We start from the raw sequence: 27,484 nt of genomic DNA, 5'->3' as shown, positions 1-27,484 counted from the left end.
AGTATCATGTCTCCTCTCTGTTTCCTCTTTTCCAGGCTAAACATTCCCAGCCCCTTCAACCATTCCTCATAAGGCTAGGTTTCCAGACCCTTGATCATCTTGGCCTCCATCCTCTGCACACATTCCAGCTTGTCCAAATCCTTTTTAAACTGTGGTGCCCAGAACTGGACAAGTGCCAAATTCTTTTTTTAAAAAAAACAAAAAACAAAACTCTCATTTTTTGGTGCCCCTACTTTGCTGCTGCCCTAAGCACTTAGTCTGCCTATTGGCTATTGGTTTAAAGCGTTCAACAGGATTTCTTCAGTGGCAGTTACGTAGCATAGTGGCTACCAAGGGAAAGGGTTTGTAGCTCTATGGTTCCTGGTTCAAAAGCAGCAAAGAACCAAAAACTGGGGGCTCATCCACTCTCCTGTGTGTCCCATAGGCTGGTCCACTGTTCCTCAGGCCTTCTGGGGGGCCGGACTATATTTGGGGTGGGGAATGAACGAATTCCAATGCCCCACAAATAACCCAGAGATGCATTTTAAATAAAAGCACACATTCTACTCATGTAAAAACACGCTGATCCCTGGACCATCCGCTGGCCTTAGTTTAGAAGGCGATTAGGCCGGATCCAGCCCCCGGGCCTTAGTTTGCCTACCCATGGACTAGAGGGCCCTTGGGGTCCCCTCCAACTCAACAATTCTATGATTCTATGAATCGGAACCAAGGCGAATCTGCAGAAAACCTGGTTGGCATTTGCTCTGATTCAGCGGCAAACAGCAGGTTTTCCCGGGGAAAACGCTGGGACGATAAACAACCCCACTCAGCCCTGTGCCTGGAAGTCACATATCTGTGCCTAGAAATGGCACCACAAAGAGAGGTGTGGATGGGGCCTGAGAAATAGGCAACTGGACAATTTGCCCTTTGCAAAAGCCCTGAATGAGAATGCCCTGACTGAAAGAGAGGGGAAAGTTTCCAGCATGTCCATTTATTAAAGTTGGGTGCAATTTCGATATGAAACCAAGAGCAGATGCTTAACATCGTTTTATCAAAATGGACAGATAGGCTGAGCTACTGCAATGCCCTTGGCTTTAATGATACAGTGTAAATTGAACATGACAGGCCTTCTCTCTCTCTCTCCCGCTCCTCACAAACACACAAACGCACACAACCCCCGCTTCTTCCAGCCATTTCTTGCCTCCTCCTTCACCACAAACCCAGTGCGTGTGCTGCGCACCTCTTCACAATTTGTTGCAAAGAAACTCTCCAGTTGGTTTTATTAGAGGAATTGCTGCCCTCTTCTGGCCATCGAATTTTGCAACCGTTTCAGAAACACCACGTGTAAATGTAAAAAGACTAGGAATTCAGTTAAATGGAAATGGTTCGGGGGGAGCAGATTTCTTCAGACGAAGCCCTTTCAAAGGATAACAGTATTAGATCCAAACAGTATGTCACAGCCACTCTAAATCACAGCGAGAGCTAATACAATTATTTCTGAGAAACAATAACTTGCTTGGCCGTTGGTTGTGTAACCCACAAACTTCTCTCAGTTACACAGTGTTCCATAGCAAAGAACGAGGGAAGCATTTCAGCTCTGCTAAAGCAAGATCAGAACAGATCACTCACATAACCTTGCTATTTTTTAAGAGACTGAACCACCCATACAAAAATATTGTGCCGTTCCTAATTTTTAAAACTCTGGAGTTTAAAGACACAGAAGGATAAGCCGTTCTAACCAAGGGGTCCCTTTTACAGCATGCAGGCAGGCATATCAATGTTATGAACCCTGGTAGCTAAGGCTGATCTGTGTTCAGAGGCAACGTACCTTGCTCAGAATGCCACATTTCTTGGGTGAAGCAATGGGGAGGGCTGATGTCTTCATGCTGTCCTTGCAAGCTCTCAAATCCATCTAGCTGGTGGTGGCTAAAAATGTCATTCAAGACTGAATGTATTTCTCTGGGCCTGCCCAGCAGGGCTGTTATGAAATCCTTTGCAATGGTTTTCAATCCTTAGCAATACAGAGGTTTTCAACCTTTTTAGGTCCACGGCTCCCTTGACCATCTACAGTCTTTCTGCGGCACCCCTGTGGAGCCCAGTTATGTCACTCCTTTGCCCACAGAGCTGGCAGCCCCTCACCCCTTTTCGAACACCCTTGTGGAGTGTTCCCTCAGCCTCCTTTCCTGTCCACTTGGAAGTCCTCTGGGCAGCCCCCTTGCCCCAAAGAGAGGTGCCTCCTCACACTGCCCCACAGGGGCTTGGGAAGCACCCCCTGGCCAGCCCCAGAGGCACCATTCACCTGGGGAGCTTGTAGCCTGGGCTGCTGCAACAAACAGCCACGCAAGCCTTTGGGAGGCAGAGACGCAAGAGGGCATCAGAGGAGTGAGGGAAGGAAAGAGGGGCAGAGGCCAGTGTTGCCCGTGGCACCCCTCACCATCATTGAAGGCACCCCAGGGTGCCACAGCATCCTGGTTGAAAACCACTGGGCTAATATATGGGCTGTGAGGGAAGGAGGGGCAAATGAGATGTTGAGAGTGTCTCCCTTAAAAAAGAAACAAAAAACCTATATAGGGTTGCCATGTTTCAAAAAGTAAAATTCCTGACACCCGCAAAGTTATTGAGATTTTTAAAGAAATTTTAAGGAAACTACTATTTTTAGGAAACCACAAAAATTGTTGTGTATTTTTTAAGGGAACCTTTTTTATGAAACCAAAAATAGTGAGCTGTTTCCGCCGCTTTTTCCATCTCATTGCCGTACATCCGGGTTTTCCCTGACATTTTGCCAATTCAGCAAAAAATCTCCCATGACTCCATTTTTACGCCCGAAAACCAGGACATGTCAGGAATTTTCCTGACGTATGGCAAGCCTAAACCTATATATGTGATTTGTTTTGTTTTTAAAGTGTAATAGTATTGCACAATGCTCAACATCATGTTATATGAGATACTGTACTGAGATAGAGAAGAAATATGAAACATTTTTCATTTTTCAGCCATGCTATCATGTCAAGTATTTTAGTCATCTAAACCTAAAATAAAATGTAAATACCTAACATCACTTGATGAATGTCTCATAAAAGTTTTCTTTCATTCCCCGATATTTCCACCAGTCCTCTCTTCAATCAATAATCCACTCCCACACAGTTCTTAGTCTCCTGCTTGTGATTAATTCATTCATTGGAATGTGAATGTATGGTTATCAGAACGTTATCTTGACCTGGTTGAGCCCTCTGAGATATAGATTCGCAAGCCTGTGAATCAACGGACAGATAGTGGGAATGTTTTTAACGGAGGTGTGGAAATGGCGTCTGTCCTTTATGTGATATGATTTTTGGAGAGTGTAAAACCCACACAGGAGATGTTTGTCTTTCACCCGCTTGTGAAGATTAACAGAGATCACAAAGAAAGGAATATATGATAACAACAAGAAGATGAAGAAAATAACAAAAAGACTATCTGGACAGAACTGGATAGAACTGTTTGATCAAGGCAGCAGCAAGAGTGATGTTTTGACCCCTTTCGGAACTTGAAGTATGGGTACCCCCAACAAAAATTTTAAAAATCTGGCTGTATAATTTGGATTTAATGTGATTTGGAATTAATGTGATTTGATTGGCCTGTTAATAAAAAATATATTTTAAAAAAATAAACAGTCATGGCTTCCCCCTCAAAATCCCTGGAACATTACACACGACTGACAAACGGGGCCCAGGAAACCTGAATGAGCACGTTCTGTTGTTAAGATTTATTAAGTTTTATCTGGAAGTGTATCTTGCCTGTACCATACTCAGCTGAAACCCTCAGTATGGGACATAGGAGTCAACTCTTAGGGACTGAGGTCCCTTTGGCCCCCTCAATAAAATATTTGAGCCCCCTACCTCACCCAAGTTGATGGGCATTGCCATTTAAATGGTGTACATCTTGTGACTGATTATGAGGGTCAGGCCTTACCTGGGCCCCCTCAATATTTTATTCAAGTTGGCACCTCTGATATGGGGCAATAAGGTGGAGAACATTCTCAATGGTGCCACCCCAGTTTCAGAACTCCCCCCCCCATCAGTGACACACCCATGATACACTGGGCAGCTGCTCTTTTGAGTTTCAGATGGCATCTGAAGGATCTGGTTATTCACCCAAGATCTGAGTGGAATCTGATGCCAGTACTGGAGTTTTTCAGCTGGGGACAGAGGTATTATGCCACATCTTCTTGGCCCAACAGTAGTGCGTTAGTGGCGGGTTTATTCTGGTTTATTAGTTCTGCAATGATTCCCCAGTGGCATGAAAAGTTACAGAATTTCAGTGGATATGTATTGGCTGAAAATGAAGAAGCATGACTGCTTGAAAATGAAGCAGTACAGGATATGCACTGGTTGAAAATGAAGCGGGATTAAGAAGAAGAAGAGGAGGAGGAAGAGTTTGGATTTGATATCCCGCTTTATCACTACCCAAAGGAGTCTCAAAGCGGCTAACATTCTCCTTTCCCTTCCTCCCCAACAAAAAAACACTCTGTGAGGTGAGTGGGGCTGAGAGACTTCAAAGAAGTGTGACTGGCCCAAGGTCACCCAGCAGCTGCAGGTGGAGGAGCGGAGACGCGAACACGGTTCACCAGATTACGAGTCTACCACTCTTAACCACTACACCACACTGGCTCTTGGTATGACCACCCCATACCGTTGCAGCACACAAAAAAGTATTGAAAGTGGGGCTGTGTATGTCTCTGCACAAATAATAATGAATGCAGAATGATAAGGACTTCTGGAGTGATCCTTATATGCCTTGTTTTTATTATTAAAAATAATAATGATCACCCACCCTTTCCCTAAGGTCCCAGGGTGCTTTGCAACATGAAAGCACAATATTAAATAGTTTTGTAACTGCTTGTGAATTTAAAATGGTTTGAGTTGTAACCCGCTGTGCAGCGATGAGCGAAGAAGAAATGTTTTAAATAAAACAAAACAGAATAATAAAATAGCAGCCGGGCAATGCCAGGAGTTGAAGGCAGCTTGTTGATGAGGATCTCTCTGGACAGGGGCAGCAACTCCCCCCAAGGGAATGTTCAATGTCAGTGACAAATATCTACAACTTCTACGGAAAATCATGGCAGACATGGCTAGCAGCAGAATGAGCCAATGTTGTTGCTCTTCAGCTGTTTGATTAATGTATTCAGAAGGGCCATGCTGGGTTTCTCAGAAGGAGTGGATGAGCTAGTTTGCAAATCAAGGAGCATGTAGGTGGACATACCCCTTCTGACCCCCTCCAAAAACAGGAGGCTGGTGTGGTTACAATATAGTCACATTTCTTCAGATAAACCCCATGCACAAGAAGGCTCCATTGCTTGGAAGGGACTCAGCTACATTAGTCAAAAACCAATGCTTTGGATGCGTTATAAACATGCAGCACCAGATAGCACCAGAGAGCAAAGAAAATTTATTTGCAATTTTTACATAGAGATTTTTTCTTCTGTTATAACAATTTAATTTCTGACTTGTTTATAGTGTTTTGTTTTCCTGTGTGTAGATCCATCCCCAGTCTTCAATGGACAAGGCCAAGGATGGGGAACCTTGGGTCACACCCCTTCTCCAGGCCACACGCCTTGCTACCTCTGCCCCCTAACCTCCATAACTGTTTTTTTCCTGGCCAGAATGAGTCCTAGAACTCCGATAATGCTCCTGGCTTGCTTCAGTGGACGTTAGAGAGGGGTGTACAAGGGTGTGTAGAAATGACCTTACTCTACTAAGGTAACAATTACATTCAACACTTCACTCCACTATTGCCTCTGGCCCCACTCACTGTTGCCCATAAGAGGATGAAGACCTTAGTTTTTACACTGCACTGGTTATCTGGACTGGAAAGCTTGATATTCTGGGAGACTAGGGGAGACTCTGAAACCGGCATGGGATCACAGCAGCAGTGAGAGGAGGAAAATTGTGCAGTGGTTAGAGTGTTGGTCTATGTTTCGTGTATCTAGTTACATGAAACTTCATGTAACTACCATGCTTCAGCTACACACACAAAAATATCTGTATTCGCACCAGTGTATAGCAAAGGAAAGCCTGTGAAAAACATCTCCAGGACCTTCCACCGACTGACCAGGTGCATCTGTGCATCAGCCCTGTGCCTTTCGCAAAAGGTTCTATCTCAGGAGCAGGAGAATTTCGGGAAACAGCCACACAGGTTGAAATGTTCACGGAGCCATCAAGCTGCTACGCAAGTAGTTTAATGATAGTACTGGCTACTGGTTTGGCTTATCTGACCCCCTTTACAACCAGAAGCCCATTTAACTCAGGAAGCAACTTGCCTTTGCAGACCTTGTGCTTGTTCTCTCCTGGGACATTCCTGCAGCCAGCTTGGGAGGCAAACAGGCAACCCGCTTGACCTTTGTATACAGAGGATCGGGTTTGAAACCACCGGCTCTGCGCAATCCAAGCCTGAAGGTGGGGTTTTTTCAAACACCTAGTGAGCTCGGCATAAGTATTGTGCAAGGAAAGAAAGGGAAGACATGTAGTCCTCTAGATCTTGCTGGACTCCCACCCTCCATGATTATTGGTCAGGCTAGCTAGGGAAGTAGGGAAGCTGTTGGGAACTTGAGTCCAACAGCATCTGGTGGGCCACAGGTTTGCCCCGCCCTGTGCCAGGGGCTTTACTGAATTGTGGTTGGTCCTGACAGGTGTCTGTATTCATGAGGGCAGAACCACACCTTCTTGAGAACACAGAGCTTCTACTGAAAACAGTAGCTCAGAGCTGAGGTCCATCTTTCCTCTCTGGAATGATGGATGAGTATGGAGACAGTGGAGAGGAAGGACCAAACGGTAGTGGTGGCCCATTTCTTCTGGACCACCCTTCTTCTGGAGGCACGGACAGCTGTTTTGGAAGCAGGATTGCAAACACAATGGGGCTGAGGTCTCTATAGCCTGCTCCCTCAATGTTCACTGGGATGGGACTCAGCCCACCCCCTATCTTGTAGGAGCAGAGGAAGCCTGGCAAGAAGTCACCTCAGGCTGCAGGGCATCTCCAGATGTGGTGCAGCCTGGCAGGATATCAACTTGTTGCCTGTGGTTGAAAGATCACTGATGTGATGGAAGTTCACTTGTGTTTCCTAGCTTTAGGTGATTTGGTGGTTTTTGAACCTTGAGTCTGTTTTGCTTTGTATTGATGGTGCTGGTGTTGTTATTTTCATTGTGTTCTGTGATTAGTAATGATATGAATTATATCTACACATAGATATAGATAAACAGCTTTGAGGGCACTTGTGAAAGAAAGTGGTATACAGTGGTTGTTATGTATTGAAGTTCTCACCCTGGCCACCAGGAGTATCGTGTATATAGTTTTCACTCAGGTCCACATCAGTTACTTTAGGCGGGAAACCCTGGGTTGTTGTTGCTACAATGTTGACAGCCGGCTGCCTATAAAAGCAGGCTGGCTGAGCTGTTTGCTGTTCAGTTCTGTTCCAGCTTACAAATAAATAGCTGCTTTGGAGAAGTCGCTGCGTCGCCTGCTATGTCTACCCACTATTTAACAGTGGTACCTCGGGTTAAGTACTTAATTCGTTCCAAAGGTCCGTACTTAACCTGAAACTGTTCTTAACTGTTCTGCCTGGATACTGAAGTCCAGCTCCAAGGGCCTTCTGGCGGTTTCCTCACTGTGAGAGGCCAAGTTACAGGGAACCAGGCAGAGGGCCTTCTCGGTAGTGGCGCCCGCCCTGTGGAACGCCCTCCCATCAGATGTCAAAGTGATAAACACCTACCTGACATTCAGAAGACATCTGAAGGCAGCCCTGTTCAGGGAAGTTTTTAATATGTGACATTTTAGTGTATCTTTCATCTTTGTTGGAAGCCGCCCAGAGTGGCTGGGGAAACCCAGCCAGATGGGCGGGGTACAAATAATAAATTATTATTATTATTATTATTATTATTATTATTATTATTATTATTATTATTATTACCTGAAGCACCACTTTAACTAATGGGGCCTCCTGCTTCCGCCGCACTGCCAGAGCACAATTTCTGCTCTCATCCTGAAGCAAAGTTCTTAACCTGAAGCACTATTTCTGGGTTAGCGAGTCTGTAACCTGAAGCGTATGTAACCCGAGGTACCACTGTACAGTATAGGCACATCAAATGATGATGGAGTTATTGTGTGAAGGGCATGGCCAGCAGCCTTACCTCCTCTGCCCCCTCATGCATTCAATAAACAGATATTTCCCTATAGTCTATAATTTCTCTTTCTTTTTGTAATAACTGCTTGTGGGCTTTAATTCATGGCCGTTTTTATTGTTGTCATTTGTTATTGCTGCATTATCACCATCTGGTCTGAGAACCATTATGGCTGAAAAGCAGTATACGCATTGTATTATTTGTTTGTTTCTGTTTAGGAATCATTTCCCATAAAGTATCTCAAAGCAAAAACATCAGCAGTAAAAACAGTTACACGATGTCATGTATGAAAACAATTATAACCATTACACCAATACACTAAAACACTTTCACATTTGAAACATACTTCAAATCAGTTTCATATATAAAAACAATTAAAAACACTTTGTGTGTAATAAAAAGTATTCAAATGCAGTACAAATGCAGACCGGAATAAAGGGTTGAAAAGGGAAGGTCTTCAATAGAAATGCCCCCCCACCACAAGAAAGACAAAAGAGCTGGCACCTGGTAGATATGTACTTGGAGGTAGCTCCAAAAGGTAGGTGCCACCACAAAGAAGACTCGGTTCCTGTATCTCCTGTCTTCTCTTGCAGAGTGAAGTGATTGGTTGAGTAATTAACTTTTATGTGTTATTTTTGGTACCTAAATAAATAGGATCCCCTTCTGCCACATGAATCTGCCGGCAAATTAAGATCATCCTCGGAGGACTTTATTTGGTTCCTCCTGCGTTCAGAGGTGAGATGGCAGGGGTTTTTTGGTGATGGTGCCCTGGCTCGCAAATGTTCTCCACAGAATCCTGAGTCTGGTGTGGGTTTTTATATATATAAAAAAGGTAAAGGTAAAGGACCCCTGCTTAACTGTTTTATTTCCTTATTCAGAAGCTGTACTGGGAGTCCCTTTGGGCTGAAGACATGGGAGGAGGAAGCAATAAAATGCCCTAAATAAAAAAAATGGTATAAATACATCATTTCAAATTTTTGCCTTTAGTTTGATCCATATGCCAAGAAAAGCATTTTCCCCCTTTGAAAGCCTAATATTTAGCACAAAGCTTCCTCCCTTCCTCCCTCCCTCCCTTTCTTGTATTCCCCCCCCCCCCCCCGCTGCTGCCATTGAAATTTTCTGGATTGTTTTCTTTGTGGTAAAACTGTCCACCCCTTCTCAGCTTTGGCACTTTCACTGTATAGGACATTTTGTATCACTAGCAACAGCTATTTTTATTCCGCGTCAGTTTTGCATGTGTTGATTCATAAGCCTTTTTCATCCCATTTCTGCATTACTCTGCATTTTAAAAAAATATGCATGAAATTTGGACTTATTTTGCCCGTCTATCTATCAATTGATATCTATCTTGTATTTAACTGTATGGAAAGAGCAATCAGTGCCTCTCAGCATAAAAACGCACATTTTATATACAATTTATGGCAAAACATGCATCTCATACCTATTTTAGCATAAAATACACATTTTAAAGCTGAGTTGCAAAACTGAAAAAATTGCAGAATCGGAGGAATAACCGCACATTAGTTTGCGTGATGTGAATCTGTTCAGTCCACTACCAGATGCAGAACAAGTGAAATCCTCAAGAATCTTTTCTTGAAGTTCGCAGGAAGGATAACAGTCAACCCCTACCTCGTGTCCTGTCCCTTGTATCCCACATTTGTTACAATTATTTCACCTGGCTAATACCAAGGAAAAACTTAACCTCAATGGATTTGTCTAATCCTCTTTTAAAAGCCATCCAGGCTAGGAGTGATGGTTGCCATTTATTGTACCCTTTAACTCTATGTGTGCAGTGAAAAAAGTAGAGATGTGACTGGACCTTATTTATGGTTGTCTTCACTGGGTGACCGTCAAGTCCTTCTACTTTGTGGGGCGTTCACCCTATCTACTCTTTCTCCATAGCAATCACAATTCTGCAAGCTTCCACTAGTGTTTCCAGATTTACAGATACTGATGTGAAATTCACATCCTTCCAGATTTTGGCCTGGAGCAGAAAGTCCCTGAAATCTGTAAATAGCTGCTTTCTGTGTGTGCCTGTAGCAGATGGAGGAGTTAGGAACTCACACACAACCTTTTTGAAATCATCAGCCAGAGATCTTCAGATAATTTTGAACTCATGTTGACTAAGCACCCAAAGACTGGAAGAGTTATTTTAGTAAGTATTAGCTTGAGTATCCAAACCCCTGCCATGGTTAATTACAGGGTGGGCGGGTGGCTTTTTTGAGAGTGGGGTGGGGGCACATTGTTTAATAAAGGTTGTTCAGAAGTATTTCCATTGATGCATTCAGTACAGACAATTTGAACATATTATAACTGAGTATGGGTGCCCAGATACCCCCTGTTCTGTGGGTTGGCTCTCTACTGTTATCTGCTGTACCTGCTTTCTGTTTAACTGTGAGAATGCCATTAATTCCAGAGTCAGTGCATGTGCAATTTGCGTTGGTGAAGGCAATTTTTCCTGACAGATTACCAGTGTGCGTTTACATATGCATTGTTTTGAAGAACTGCACAAGGAGGAATTTGAGCGTAGGGCTGAGATGAATGGATGGCTGGATTTCGTGACTGGATTCACAGACTTGGGCAGAGGCTGAAATTTGAAATGTCAGCGGCCTTTGAGATTGCTGCAAGCCCCATGAGCTACTGGTCCCCTCCCAGAACTACAATTGTGAAGAGTGGTTTAACAGTCAATCCCTCTTTCCCAGGGAACTCTGGGAACTGTAGTTCTGGGAGGGGATTAGGGGTCTTCTGAGAACTCTCAGTACCCTTAACAAACTACAGCCCCCAGGATTCTTTGGGGGAAGCCATAATGGGTATAGCCAGGAGTTTTGTTGGGGGCGGCAGGCCTTTTGTTGTGCAGGGGCAGAACCCCAATTAGCTATGTATTTTTAATGATTTTTATTGATTGGGGGGGCAGCTGCCCCTCCCTGCCATGACTATTTAAAGTTAAATGCATAGTGCAGATGATGAGCCTTCTCCCAATCTATCCCTTTTCGCTTGGCTGCAGCACTGTTGACAGATAATTGCGATACTGGATTTTCTGTTAACGTGAGAGGTAAATTAAGCTGACCGTGTTCGGTTTTTCTTCCTTTCAATAATAAGATTGCTGCCATTCAGACCCAAGCTAGAACAATTCATTTCATTCCTTACCCAGAGAATATGTGCGAATAAAGTTTGATAAACATTCTCTCCCTCACACACACTCAGAAAAGCCTCCAGGAGCATCCAAAAATCTGCTTTTGCTCTCCTGTCATGGCAATCAGATGCATGAGGGATTTCCTCAATTACTTCCAGTTGCTCCAGTTCCGCTTGTGTTTTCCTAGGCAACCCATGTATAGTTTGGACTCTTGAGGCATTTCTTTCCTCCTCGGTTAATTGGATCATTTTGCGGGATGAGGAGGGAGAGGTTGGTTATCCCCTGCAAACACAGACCCATTTGTGAAGCCATGTGTTTCCAGGATGTCATCGGCTTCTGACGCAGATATGCTTTGGAAAAGCAAGAGGGTCCCGTAGCACGTTAAAGATTAACACATTTCTTATGGCAAACCTTTGTGGTCCAGAGCCCCCCTTGACCAGACACAATCATCATAAGATGTATCTGATTAGGTGGACTCTCTTCCACAAAAGCTTATGCCATAATTACGGTATTATGCTACAAGAATAAAGATGGCGCCTCCCCCAGCCATCTGTTAACATCGCTAACTGTAGGGCATGAGTGCAGGGCAAAGCCCTGTGCAATACAGTCATACCTCATGTTACGTCCGCTTCATGTTACATTCTTTCAGGTTACGTCCCACAGCGACCAGGAAGTACCAGAAAGGGTTACTTCTGGGTTTCACTGCTTGTGCATGCGCAGACACGCAAAATGACATCACACACATGCGAAGAAGCAGTGAATCGCAACCCACACATGCGCAGACATGCCGCTGCAGGTTGCCCTCTTTTCATGTTGCGAACGGGCCTCTGGAATGGATCCTGTTCGCAACAAGAGGTACCACTGTAATGTAATGGCATATCTTATGTTTATGAAATCATGGGTGAGAAACCTGTGGTCCTCTAAACATTGAAGCCAATGATGATGGGAGCCGTAGTCCACCATTATTTTCAGGGCCATAGGTTCCCTGTCTTTGACCTAGGCAATATGAGGGGCAAAGAGTAATGGAATACAGGTATGTCTCATAGTAGCTAGGTAAACCATGAGCCTTCCTTTGTTTATGAGGAATCCTCTTATTCTCCAGCAGCATTGATACAGAAGGGTCCATTGCATTCTGTACAGTTGTAATCTTCTGGAACAAGGCACACCTTGCTTGAGAGCAGTCAAGCCTATGTAGCGGAAAGAGTATGGCCATCTGGATTTCCAAACATCTGGTGAAGTTGGCTGGATTTGTGGGGACAGGGATTAAAATTGTGAAACAATATATTCCATACAAATCCTCCGCACTGAATTATGGAAGAGATTAAAGCGTTTAATGAAGTGAAAATGGTTTTCCGTGCTCCCTAAAGCTTTCCTGGTGAACTTTTTTATTGATTCTTCAGACCGCAAGTGCAAATAAGATGGCAGTCAAAAAGCAATTGCATGGAGCAGAAATGTAGACATACACTTAACACACAACGCCTCTGCCAGATCCATTTAGTTTACCTATGAGTAAATGAGAAGCAGTGTCCAATTCCAAGTGTTGACATGAATTGTCAAGCATGTGTTTGAAGTCTCCTTTGAAGAGAAATGACCCGAGACTGTAACACTAAATAAACACACTCTTCAAATAATTTATGGCAGTTTTCTAAATTGCCAATCAAATATATAAATAAAGAGACATACTGTGGGCACTTTCAGTTGTGATTAAGAGATGAAAACCAAACTAGAATATCCTCTTTTAAAAACAGTGTTTTCATGTTTTTAAGCCAAAGCTCCATGAAAGGCATTGGGGGGGGGGGGGTCTCTGTGTCTCTATATATACATATATATATGTGAGTGTTTTGTGCCCTGGAAGTGTGGATTAGACCTACATGCTAACCACAGACACTTTCTAGTTGGGCATGAAAGTCTTGCTTTGAAAATTACTATATAAAGCACATATAATTATTGTACTCCCTCCCCACAGAAGTGAGCCTAGCATCTTCACAGGATGGTTTTTGTTGTACCTGAAGATACACTCTTTTCTGTTTTTGACAGTTAAGGTCTGTTGTTTTAGGGAATCCACCTCTTTTGCTGAATCTGTATATTTTTCTGGTTCTGAGTAGAATAGTTTTATTATTTTACTTGTATTTATAACTGTATATTGTTTAATCACCTTAGAAATCAAAGACACACCTTTAAGCATCTCCAGATGTCCTTAACAGTTGAACAAAGGGCTTTCTCTCTTTTACAGTTCTCACCAGCACCTCTTTTTTATGCACTTTTCTCAACATATAAGGACCGGAGCATCATTATTGTTATTTTTTTTATCAAACAACAACAACAGCAACCCCTGGTTAATTCTGTCTTTAGGAGATCACAATGGAAACATCACAACTTTCCCAAGCATCAGGTGCCCGAAGGGAGCTTTGAATGGCCATTTTTCTGTCATCAGGTGTTAAGAGAAACACCACCTTGCCCCCTTTCCAAAGCTGGGATTAATGGGAAATTGTCATCTTTGGAGTGTGGAGAGTTAATTTTCCTTTCACACAAATCAATCACTCTCATCACAGGCTGTAAAAAGGGGGCTGAAACTTCAAACTGTTTGCAAAGTGGCTTTAACATTACACATACACACATACACACACACACACCCCTCTGTTTTGCCCCGGAGTCATCCTGTTGCTTTTTTGTGTGAGTTGAGATGCCAATTTCTGCACACAAGTATTCACATTATCACTTAGATCTGCCTCAAGGGGAAAGGGGGGGTGGAAAGACCCTCTGTTTGTTTTAAAAGGATATTTTGAAGACTAAGGGCCATGAAGAGCACCTTTTGGGTGGGGGGGGAGAATATTATCAGCTAGTAATGAGAAGCAAAAGGCTCCCGTTGAATTAACATTCATCTTCTTTACCACAAGCAAAAACCATTGTGTAGAACGTGGAGAGTTTTAATCCAGCTTGAACCACAAGCATTAAGTCATATCAAAGATACATTGTTCAAGCATTAGAATCGCAGCACCGGCGTGCTTATTTCATGCATTACTGCAAAAGAAAGAAAGAGGAATTGGGATGGAAATTGGGATGCCTTCCACACACACACCTCCCACATCGCATCATTTGTGACTTAGAAAAGTCCCTTTGGCATTACTGGTTGGAATCCCAACCGATGAAGGCAGAAGCCAAAACGTTTAGCCAAATAAATTTGAATGTTGCGATCAAGCACGTCCCATCAAGAGCCCGCTTGAATGCTGAAGCATCTGCCTGTTCTTCAGACAAACTTTCTTCCTTTAGAAAATAAAATTTGGGGGGAAACGACAACATTTTTTAAAAGAAAAGAGTTGGAGGTGTTCATATCTGTGCTTCATATCTGTGCTTTTAGTTTTTAAACTGGTTTTCATTGTGATTTACACACAAAGCATGCTGAAAGGGCATTGTTTTCCCCAAAGAATTCCCAGTACCTTTAATAAACTACAATCCCCATGATTCAGCTGGGAGATTTAAATGTGCTTTAAATGTATGGGGTCCAGTTAAGCCCTACTCAGAGAAGACCCACTGAAGTTAATGGAAGTAAGTTAATCATATCCATTAACTGTCTGAGACTATTGTTGGCCACAAACCATTGAGTTTAACCTTATTTAAACTGTAGGCTGCATCCAGCAGCCCTACTTAGAGGAGACCCATTGAAATCAATAAACATTACTAATTTAAGCCCTTTATATCCATGAGTCTACATTCATTAAGGAGGAATACAGCCCCATACGTTTTGATTTATTTTTTTATTTTTTTGCAGAAGAGGGCTGTCTGGAATAAGATATTCTCTTTCTCTCACACCCACCCACACCCAAGTGATAGCAGCTGACATGAAATATTGCAGAGGGAATAAATCAGGTGAAACTCAATGCAGATTGTTGCTAAAGCTGCCTGAAATGTGAACGATCTGCTAGAGGCTACATCTCTCAAAGTTGCCTGTGAAACAGATTCCTTTCAGCTCAAGGATAAAACCTTTAAGAAAGTTCAGGTGCTTTGAAGTTGAACTGCAGCAGCATGCAGTGACAAATTTATCCCTTTCCCATGCCTTGCACATGCTTAGAAGTATTTTCTCTCCCCTCCCCAGTTTGAGAATTGTAAAGGTAAAGGGACCCCTGACCATTAGGTCCAGTCGTGGCCGACTCTGGGGTTGCACACTCATCTCGCTTTACTGGCCGAGGGAGCCGGCGTACAGCTTCTGGGTCATGTGGCCAGCATGACGAAGCCGCTTCTGGTGAACCAGAGCAGGGACTGAGCAACGGGAGCTCACCCCGTCATGGGGATTTGAACCGCCGACCTTCTGATCAGCAAGTCCTAGGCTCTGTGGTTTAACCCACAGTGCCACCCAAGTCCCATTGAGAATTGTACTCGATGCCAACTAATGGCCCAAGATGGACAGCTTGGCGATTGCTTTGACACAGGGAGCCCATTCAGATTACCCAGCCTATTCCAGACATTATCTGAACACACGTCTGAGGTGTGGGGAGGCGCATTCAACCTCTGTGTGTTTATAAAAAGATCTGAAAAGGGCCCCTGCAGTGAAAATTACATGCCAGGGCCAGCTCCAGGTTTGAGGGGGCCCTAGACACTGGAGCCTTCCCATGTTGTTGCCCCCTGATGAACTTGCCCAGCAAGGGTGAAAACAGCAGTTCTCCTTCAATCAGCACTAGAACACACACACACACCCATTTTAATGTCTCAGGAAGACTCAAACCATTCCTTTCCAAGTGCCCCAGGAAAAAAAATGGGACATCTGCAAACTCGTGGCAGCCATTTTGAGTGCTGCGATCTCATACACTCTAGCTCTGCGCTCTCACCCCGAAAAAACACAAAACATGTGTTTTGTGGGGGTGCCGTGCAAGATTGAGCCCCGCAAAAGCAGTTCTCATAATTTCTCGTGAAGATCAGGTGCATGCTGTCACATGTTCCCCACATTCCTTTAACGTCTGGTAGGGGCCGCAAGTAATCTGGAATCTTTTGTCTTCTTGCCGGAAAACTTTCCTGTATATACATTCATTTTGAGAAATTTATTGTGTGGACCAGTGGTACTATGGTTCTGGGCATTTCAAGTGTGTGTGTTTTTCCTTTAAGCTAAAATCTGAAATTGAAGCTCAAAAAGTTTGAATTCAGCAGCTGGAGGGCATAGAACTAGAGAGCTGCAGAAGAAAAGGAAAAGCATCCAATTACCGACTGGTGCACACACTCTCCAACTCAACACGGACCAAAGCAAGGACACCATCTTCTGGGTCCAAAATCCTGCATGAGTTGCATGACCCACACGAGATCACTGACTTGGAAAAAGCGGCTTTTCCAGGCACAGTGTCCCAAAGGCTCATTTTGGAGCACCGCACAAGATTGCAGACCTGAGAAAAGCAAAACACAAAAGTTGCTCTATCACCCTGGTTTTCACTTTCCCAACCAGTTACCAATTGTGCAAAAAAAAAAAAAAAGAGTTTAGAGGCTCCCAACCAGAGTGGCGCTGTGGGTTAAACCACAAAGCCTAGGACTTGCTGATCAGAAGGTTGGGGGTTCGAATCCCCCTGACGGGGTGAGCTCCCGCTGCTCGGTCCCTGCTCCTGCCAACCTAGCAGTTCGAAAGCACGTCAAAGTGCAAGTAGATAAATAGGTACCGCTCCAGCAGGAAGGTAAACGGTGTTTCTGTGTGCTGCTCTGGTTCACCAGAAGCGGCTTAGCCATGCTGGCCACATGACCCAGAAGCTGTAAGCCGGCTCCCTCGGCCAATAAAGCGAGATGAGCGCCGCAACCCCAGAGTTTGCCACCACTGGACCTAATGGTCATGGGTCCCTTTACCCTTTACCTTTAACCAGATTATTGCTTTTACCGAACTATGGCCACTGTTAAGTATAATTGTTTGAGTATAATTTGAGAACTAATACATCTTTGTGACCACCATTTCCTCCATAAAATTATATGTACCTGTTGATGATGAATGTCTTATCACACCTATTTACATGTGGGTACAGAATTCTTCCTATTAATATCACAAGATTTATTGATATATTTTTTAAGCATGCTTTGAGCCAAACCTTATCTTGAGCACTGACTACAAGGTTTGGTCCTGCATTTCTAACTTCCTAAGGAATTTGGGAACAAAGCCAATGAGCTTTCACATTTAATTACCAAAGGTCCTTCGGAAAGAGGAGCCAGCGCAGTGGCTGAAGCCTAATCTTGAGAGCCATCTGCTCTCTTCGCACCCCAGTTCAGTTTCCCCTACTGAGCAGGTCAGTGAGCTTTCGCCTTGGCGATAAGAGAAATATATTACTCCACCCTTGATGGATTGACATTTTGCTCTCAGAGTGGATGGAGGGAGAAATTGTTCCATGCAGCTCCTGTAGTCTTGAAAGCAGAAACATCTGTTGTTGGCATCTCAACAAAGTTTTGGGAATGAAGCAGAGCAGTAGGAGAAATGAGGTTCGAATGACCCCATTTTCACAGTGGGCATCAGTGTGAGATCTGGCCAACAAGACTCTTTTTTGGAGGCCTAAGGATTGCAATGCCAATTGGGGAAGGCACAAATAACAATATAGAGTGGAGTTTTTCATGTTTCTCAGTCAATCTGTTTGTTTCCCCCTTTTTTTTTTTTTGATTAAAAGCAATATTGCAGATGCATGAAAGCTAATGTGGCACAAGTACAGTGGTACCTCTAGTTATGAACTTAATTCATTCCAGAGGTCCGTTCTTAACCTGAAACTGTTATTAACTAGAGGCATGCTTTCGCTAATGGGGCACACAAATTCCGTTCACATCCTGGGGCAAAGCTCTCAACTCAAGGTAACTCTTCCAGTTTAGTGGAGTTTGTAACCTGAAGCGTTTGTAACCTGAGGCATTTGTAACTTGAGGTGCCACTGTAATTGCAAATAAGGCTGGAGACATGGGTAATCTAAAAGGAAGCTCCAAAAACACACTGGACGTGTTGCCAGCTCTTTTTATATGAATTCTGTTTCTAAGGGGGAAACTGCACATTATGTGAATGCATCTCTGTCTCTTCAAAAAAAAATTGCAAGTAGCAGCCAGGCTGTGACCATGGTGCAGAAAGAGACAGGGAGTTAACTATTTGTGCTTTGCTGCCAGATAGGGAGCTAGTTTTGGAGTAAATTTCTTCAACTCTTCTAAAGAACTGGACATTTAAGAGACATAGCCATGTTCTGAAATGTTTTCGCCAATCCTCGTGGTTGGCACTTTTGGGAACAAGTTTTTCCTTTTTCCAGTTCTTTCTGATTCCAGTTCTTTCTGAACTCCTGTTTTTGTTTTGTTTTTTGTCTTCCTGCTAGAGGTGAGATAGAAAGGAGGAACTTTCTGATATGACTTGAGCTGCAATCCTAACCCCGCTCACCTGGAAGCAGTGATGGGCAAATCTGTCCATTTGGGTTTCCCTCAGTTTCTTGGTTTTTTCAATCTTAAATTCACCACCCACAGTTAAGAAAATAAGAACATAAGAAAAACATGTTGGATCAGGCCCATCAAGTTCAGTATCTTTTTCTCACAGTGTCCAGCCAGATGCTTGGGGGAACCTACAAACAGGACCTTCACTCCAGAGTACTCTACCTTCCTGTCTTTCTTATATGTCCTTTCTTTTCCTTAATACAGTGGTGCCTTGGTTTGCATACGTCTTGGATTACAAACATGTCAAACCCGGAAGAGCGTGTTCCAGTTTGCAACCTTTTTTTTGGATTACAACCCTTTTTCTTTTCTTTTCTTTTGGATTACAAACAAAAAAATTTCGGAGGCCACATTGGCGAAAGTGCGTCTTGGGTTACAACCTGTTTTGGTTTACAAACGGACCTCTGGAACGGATTATGGTTGTAAACCAAGGTACCACTGTATGTGCATTTAATGCACATTCCACTTAGCATATGCATTTTTGTACGTGTTACTTGAAAGGAGGTTTGCGTTGCAAAATTCAGAGAAGTGACAATTTGAAGAATGGCTGTTTTATGTTTCTATTATTATTATTATTATTATTATTATTATTATTATTATTATTATTATTATTTTGTATACTGTCCTTTATCCAAAGATCACAGGGAGCTTCGCAACAACAACCAAATTCTAAATGAGAACACAAAATAAAACAAAAACAAACTAATAACCCCCCTCCCAGAAACACATTGAAAAGGCCATAGAATGTTAATTAGCCAAAGGCCTGGTTTCCACCTGACACCTAAAAATATGCAATGAAGGGGCCATGCAGTCCTCCCTGGAGAGAGCATTCTATAAACAGGAAACCACTGCAGAAAAGGCCTGTTCTCATGTTGCCACCCTCTGGACCTTTTGTAGAGGAGGAGCACAAAGAAGGGTCTCAGATGATGATTGCAGGGTCCAGGTTCATATTGTTTCAGAAAGTGCAGATCCGGTAGATTTGTATGTTGTTGAAGCTTTTTTTTTGTTTTAAAACTGGTTTTTGGGGCTCCCTAACATGGCTTGTGTGGAATCTCTAATTTGCAACACAGAAAAATTCCACACATGAATTGTGAAAATATGGCATGGAGTCAGTTGCTTTCCACACAAAGGCACTAAAGAGTTTCCATTCTGGAAAAAACAAAATAAATCCATTCTTGCTGAGTTTTCAGAAATTGTAGATGTTTTTCTTTGTATTTATACTGTGTGACATAGTTCCTTTGGTCAGATGTTGCGCCTGAAGCCATTTAGGTCAACGTTAGCTAATTTTTTTTTTCAAGGACTTTGACATCTCAGGCAACTTAATCTAGGTCAGTAAGCACCTGCTGTTGGAAAGAAGGAAAAAGTAATGTTTGGGTGTTATTGAGGATCCTTCGAACTCTGTGTGTTGCAATAAATTTTGGAACATAAGCTCCAAGCAAATAATTACTTTTGAGTGCATATTGGCTAGAAGCTATTTTAAAGTAAATATAATGAAATATAATAAAACCAAAACTGAGTTGGGTATGTTTAACCAGGAGAAGAGAAGACTGAGAGGAGATATAATCACTTTCTTCAAATGTCTGAAGGGCTGTTGCATGGAAGATGAGGCAAGCTTGTTTTCTGCTGTTCCAGAGAGTAGGACCCAAGTTAATGGGTTCAAATTACAAGAAAGGAGATTCCAACTAAACGTTAGGAATAACTTGTTGGTGGTAAGAGCTGCTTGACAGTGGAACAGACTACCTCAAAAGGTGGTGGACTTCATTGAAGGTTTTTAAGCAGGGGTTGGGGGGCTCTCTATCAGATATTCTTTAGCTGCAATTTCTCCACTGCGGGCGGTTGGACTAGATTACCCTTGGGCTCACTCAACCATACTATGATTCTATTTTTCCCCCTCCAGGCCAGCACAGATGAGGGGCACAGTGATTGTGTCAGTAGATTCATGCACTTAAAGAAGTATATACTTTTTTCTGTCCTCCTTTTTTTAAAAAAATTGATTTTAATTCGTTTTGCTACATCAAACATTAAAACAAACAAAAGAAACATACATAACACATACACACAAAAAAGAAATACATAAAAAAGAGAAATAATAATAACGAAAACAAAAGAAAAAGCATCTCCTAACATAAGATACCAACAAATTAACTTACATTTACTAAATAACACACAACACTGATTGACTTCCCTTCATCTCGGTTTCAGAATATATTATATGATTTTTTATCTGCAGTTTCTTTTCCTCAAATAACTCTTTACATCACAAGTGTTACGTCACACCTACTGTGATTTTTAGATTTTTTACCTCTGTTTCCATGTATGTCATAAATTTATTCCATTCTTTGTTAAACTTTATATCTTTTTGATTTCTTGTTTTCTGTGTCATTTTTGCCAATTCTAAATAATCAAATAGTTTGGATTGCCACTCGTTTATAGTTGGGATTTTTGATGTCTTCCAATTCTGCGCTATTAGAGTTCTGGCAGCCACTGTCACGTACTGAAAGAGTGTACTTTTTTCTGTCCTCCTAATCTTCCACAATTCAGATTCATTGGATGATCCCGTGGTTCTAGTCATAATATGAGAGACGAAGAAAAACACCTCTCTGTCTGCAATGTGCATACTTTCATCAACCTTTAAAGTATTTCAAAGGAGCGAACATTGGTAAAGATTATACATTTCCACCACTCGGTACAATTTCCCCCTGTGATATATTTTTCTTGTGCTTCCCTATTTTTTTTCTGCGTTGCATTATATATTTTCCCTTTGCTCCATGGCATTTTTTATATATATATATATATATATATATATATATATATATATATATATGTGTGTGTGTGTGTGTGTGTGTGTGTGTGTGTGTGTGTGTACACACATACATCAGCTGGTGTTGGTCCACTGTGCTTCATTAAGTCCAGGGTCAACGTAGCCGTCTACCAGGAGATTTTGGAGCACTTCATGCTTCCTTCCGCAGATGAGTTTTATGGGGATGCTGATTTCATTTTCCAGTAGGAGTTTGTCACCTGCCTACACTGCCAAAAATACCAAAACCTGGTTCAATGGACATGGGATTGCTGTGCTTGATTGGCCAGCAAACCCACCTGACCTGAACCCCATAGAGAATCTATGGAGCATTGCTGAGAGAAAGTTGAGAGACATGAGACCGAGAAATGCAGAAGAGCTGAAGGCTGCTATTGAAGCTTCCTGGTCTTCCATAACACCTCAGCAGTGCTACAGGCTGATAGCATCCATGCCACGCCGCATTGAGGCAGTAATTGATGCAAAAGGGGCCCAAACCAAGTACTGAGTACATGTGCATGCTTCTACTTCTCAGAGGTCCAATATTGCTCTATTTGCAGTCCTTGTTTTGTTGATTTCATTTAATATTCTAATTTTCTTAGATTGTTAATTTGGGGGTTTCATCAGCTGTATGCCATAAACATCACAATCATAACAAATAAAGGCTTGACATATCTCGCTTTGCATGTGATGAGTCTATCTCATATATTAGTTTCACCTTTTAAGTTGAATTACTGAAATAAATGAACTTTTCCACAATATTCTAATTTTCCGAGTTTCACCTGTATAGATACACACACACACACACACACACACACACACACATATATATATATATATATATTCACCAATCCATTTAATCAACCATTTTAAAATCCTTTTCTGTTACAGCACTAAAATATGAGGACTGTGGATATCTTTGCTTTCAAATCAAACCTTCTTCAGTGTTGCCTTGCAAAATTTTCATATGTAAACAAGTATTGATGCAGAGTTTATTTGTTTGCAATGCACAATAACTCTATGGCATCTTGTCCTGCCAATATTCTTATTTGCACTGAACACCTAAATTACTTTTTAAACAACATTCTCTCATAATGATAAAAAAAAATGCTTGAAATAAATACACTTGATCTTCTTTAGATCTTTCGACATTCCATGCTTGGGATATGGTGCTCGAGGCTTTAAATGAAGCCATATCAGTCCCACTCTTCCCTTGGAGACACATCAACAAACACTTGGGCAATAAAGAACAAGAATATACTTGTTATATATGTGCTGTGCTTGTCAACACACACATACACAGAGAGAGGTAGTGAGGGGAATGGGGGAGAATCAGTTACTGTAATCCTTTGCTTGACTTTAGAAAAAGCAGAATGTCATAAAACATTATGCCACTTATTCCCATGAAAGGAACGTGATGTCTAACCCAGTAGATAAAATGCTATTTTCTGAAGCTAAAAATATGGGACAGTTCATATATTTTTTTAAAAAAATGGCATGCCTCGGAAAGGTTAAATCTTTGCAAGCTGATCTACTAGTTGAAAGATATCTATTCATCTGGCTGATATTTATCTGTGCGTCTCGGTTATTTGTTGTTTCTGTTTCCTTTTAGCAAAGCGCAATGCATGTTTCATGAAACACCCCCCCTGGCATTAGCAGAAACATATAGCTGAATTGAAGAAGGGAGTGTATACTCCCCTGGCCATTCATATTTCATTCACAAGGTAAGACTAACCATACCTGCATTATGGAATTCTACGTTGAGACAAATGTTTGAATTCTGCTTTCGTAGCCCCAAAGGCCCTTTGCAGAAGAACAAGGACAGAGGAAGTATTTACTACACTGACTGGCCGCTGCTCTCCAGGTTTTCAGACAGCAGCCTTTTCCAGCCCTGCTTGGATTGAACCTATCATCTTTTGCATGCAAAGTAGATGCTTTAGAATGGCCCTTCCCATGACCATCTGCTTTCCTGAGCATCACTGATGGCCAAGAACAGTCACCATGAATGCTGAAGCACTGCAGGTTGGCCCTAAAATGTTGGAGACAGCTGTGAGCAAACTATTATTTTCCAGTGCTAACAATGCAGACCATTGTTGGCATCCACCTGTCTCAGGAGAAAATGGAAGAGTGCGCCTTTATGGGCGAGGTCAAACTGTTGGTGGGTTGCAGCTCCTGCTGTGGCTGTAGAGACCAATGCGGGAGAGACATGTTTAGTTGCAGCTGGGGCAGATGCAGGCATCCAGTTGTGCTGCTACAGATGCACCACAGCATTTCATAAAACAGGGTTTCAGCAGGAGGGTACAGGATAAGCACTGATTGGAAATGAAGCACTGTGACCGCCCCAAAATATTTGCAGACGCAAACGGTACTGAAAGCATCATTGCATGTGCTTGACACGATAGCATCACGAGCACAAATGGATATGCAAAAAACAGCATGTCTAGAGGGCTCCCCAAATTACACGGTCCCAATTCAGGATTCTTAAGGAATTCTTAAGCTACCTATTTTCTGTCTATTGAGAAAACATCCAAGTTATCTGCCCATCAAATATCTAGCTTAAAGTCTGGCCCTTTCTGGAACCTGTTCACCTTGTCTGAAGGGGATCAGGAAGGCAAGAAGGAAAGCCCTGAGTGCAATGATTTCTCAATTTTCCATATAAAGTGAGTTGTTGTTGTTGTTTAGTCGTGTCCGACTCTTCGTGACCCCATGGACCAGAGCACACCAGGCATGGTTCTTACATTCCAGGTTCCTATGCAATATTTTTCTTTACAGCATTGGGCTTTCCTTTCGCTTCCAGGCATATCCACAACTGAGCGTCCTTTTGACTTTGGCCCAGCTGCTTCATCAGCTCTGAATCTACTTGTACTCGTCCTCCGCTCTTCCTCAGTAGCATGTTGGACACCTTCCAACCTGAGGGGCTCATCTTCCAGCATCATAACTTTTATATGCCTGTTATCTTTGTCCATGGAGTTTTCTTGGCAGGGATACTAGAGTGGCTTGCCAGTTCCTCCTCCAGGTGGATCACGTTTGGTCAAAACTCTCCACTATGACCTGTCCATCTTGGGTGCCCTGCTCGGCATAGCTCATAGCTTCTCTGAGTTATTCAAGCCCCTTCACCACGGCAAGGCAGTGATCCATAAAGGGGTATAAAGTGAGTGAAGGATGGCAACTCCCAAGAGAACGGATTGTGTGGATGCAATCAAAGTCTCTTCCCAGTTGGTAGATAAACATTTAGAATCTATTTTTCAGCTATGAATCCCCCAGAATATGAATCTACTTTCAAAACAAAACAAAAAAAGTCCACCCTCTAATCATGTACAGGAAAAATAAAAATAATGTGATATCTTTGTTTTCCATTCCTTAAGTAAAATAATTTTCCTTTCAAACTACCCTTATTATAATGTCAGGATGGCAAATTAGGGCAACAACAATCTCAAAATTATGACACTGAAATCCCATGGAATAGAGTGCTGCTGCTGTTGATAAATAAATCCTATGGACTCTGAGAGCCTGACAGCCCGTTAATCTGTTTGCCACCCATAGAAGACAACACCCCTGTGCTTTCAAAATGAGTTAAAGGACTGCCCAGGGGGGATTTTTAAAAATTAAAATTAGATAACTTCTATAAAAAGCACATAATTTGTAGCCTATAAAAGCGCTTTGGAAACATTATTCTTCAGCCCCAGGACTGTAGCTGTAACAATTATTCGGAGGGTTTTCATGGTGGAATCAAAACATGTTACTTTGTTAATGAGTTAGTACACAGCAACGAGAAGGAACCATTATGACAAGGTATTAAGAACATATCAACTGAATTCCTTATCTTAATACGGGGAGGTGGAGATAGAAAGAGTATCTATCTGACTCATCACGTTAATTCAGCTTAAGAAAATAAATTGCATTCAATGACACAGAGGGTTGGTTTAGGGTTTTCTCCAATTTTTCCCGTAGAGGACCCTACAAAACTACTGTAAAATGCTCTGTAAAAAACTACACAAAATGCTCTGGTTCCTTCAGCACCATGGTAATGATCATTAATTGTGTATTTGTTGTGGAAGCTTTCTTCCTTTATTTATCCCCTTATCTGTTTAGTTATAAAAGTATTTATATGCCGCTAAATCACAAAACATATCAAAGTGGTTTACAACATTTAAAAAAGATAAAAGCCATACAATAAAAGCATTTTTTTTTAATGAAAACAATGTAAAAGCAAATAAGTTAAAAACAAGCATCAATAAAACTGATGTACTCTTAATTGCCTGAAGAGGCCTAGGCGGAAGAGAAAAGTTTTCAGCAGCAATTTTAAAGTTGGCACAGAAGTTGCCCACTGAATCTCTATTGGCAGAGTGTTCCACAGGACTGGGCCAATGAGATTAAAGGATCTGTTTCTTATGGTTGTCAAATGAGCCTCACCAACTCAGCAACCCATCCTGTGCTGTGCTGACAGGGTAATGATGATGATGATTAGTGAGAGGTGACATGCTAGAAACATAAAAATTACGCATGGTATAGAGAGAGCAGATAGAGAAAAGTTCTTCTCTCTCATAACACCTGGATTCATGGGCCTCTAGTGAAGCAGACTGTTGGAAGATCAGCACTGACCATAGGCACCTCGCGATGTCAGGCCCCTGCAATCATCTTGAGAAGTTGGCGCCTCTGTTACCAACATAAGAAAGCCCCTCTTTGCACAGCACATAGCTAAACCATCAAATTCGATCCCACATGCAGTAGGCCACCAACTTCCATGGCTTTAAAAGCATAGCTGTCAACCTTCCCTTTTTTTGCAGGAAATTCCCTTATTCCAGCACCGTTAACCGCTGCTTCCTGCTGCTATCCCAGATTTTTAGATCTCCTGTAGACTGTCCCTGGGACAGGTGAGGCTGCTGATCCCTTATTTTCGAGGCTGCTGATCCCTTATTTTCAAATCTGAAAGTTGACAGCTGTGCTTTAAAAGAGAAGTGGACAAAAGCATGGAGGATAATAAAACTATCGATGGCTTCTAGCTGTGGTGGCTATGATGTCCTCCCCATTGTCAGTGGTGGTATTCCTCTGAACAGGGACAGGCCACCCCTGAGGCAAGGTGAGGCAGCCGCCCCGGGTGGCAGGATCCACAGGCGTAGCAAATCTGGCCTCCAAGGAACACATCGCCTGCTGTTGCCACCACTGCTGTAGTGGAAGTGACAGCTGCAGCTCGTTCCATAGATGCCATTTCCTCAGCAGTGCCCCACAATACCACCTCTATAGTGGCCTCTCAGCAAATAGGAGGCACTGCTGGTCTCCTCTCACTCCTAGGGAGGAAATGGTGAAGACTGGACTCTGCACCCACACAGCGTGATTCAGAGCAGGCCCCTTCCCTCCCCCGTCATGGCCCTTGATGCCCACTTCAAGCATCAGGTAAGGTTAATTTGATTCCCCATCTTGGTCCCAATGTAGATATTCACTCCCCCTTGTTCCCAATGTAGAGCTTCACTCACCCCTTCTTCCCGGGGGGACATACTTCATTTTGTGGTTCACCTCAGGTGCTGAAAGGTCTTGGGCCAGCCCTGCTGGGAATTGCAGTTGGGGAGGGTGCTGCTGTGTTGTTGTGTCCTGCTGACAGGCTTTTTCCATGGGTATCCAATGGACCGCTGTAGGATCAGGATGCTGGACCAAATGGTTCCTAGGTCTGATCCAGCAGGGATTTCCATACGTTAACTTAAGAACGAAACAGCATCCTTGCCGTGGAGACTTGCATGTTGCATGGAGACACCGGCTATCATTTAATTTTGCCAGACTAGGCAGATGTGCTCGGTCCTTGCTCCTGTTTCTGACTTTTTTTTGTGAGACCTGAAGAACGTCACTTCGTTCTCCCTCATGTTTGTTTCTCAATGGAGGCAAAGAAGTTTTCTGACCCACCATATCAAGAGCTTTTTGTCGTGCTGAAGCAGAGAAAAATATGGTCATCAAAGTTCATATGATATATGATCAATTACTGATAAGGCACTGAACACTTGATGAAATGTTTTTGATACAAATGGA

The sequence above is a fragment of the Podarcis melisellensis genome (genome assembly GCF_964234715.1).
Source record: "Podarcis melisellensis genome assembly, chromosome: 6".
NCBI lineage: Eukaryota > Metazoa > Chordata > Lepidosauria > Squamata > Lacertidae > Podarcis > Podarcis melisellensis.
The sequence above is the reverse complement of the archived record's forward strand: the minus strand, read 5'-3'. Positions refer to the sequence as shown.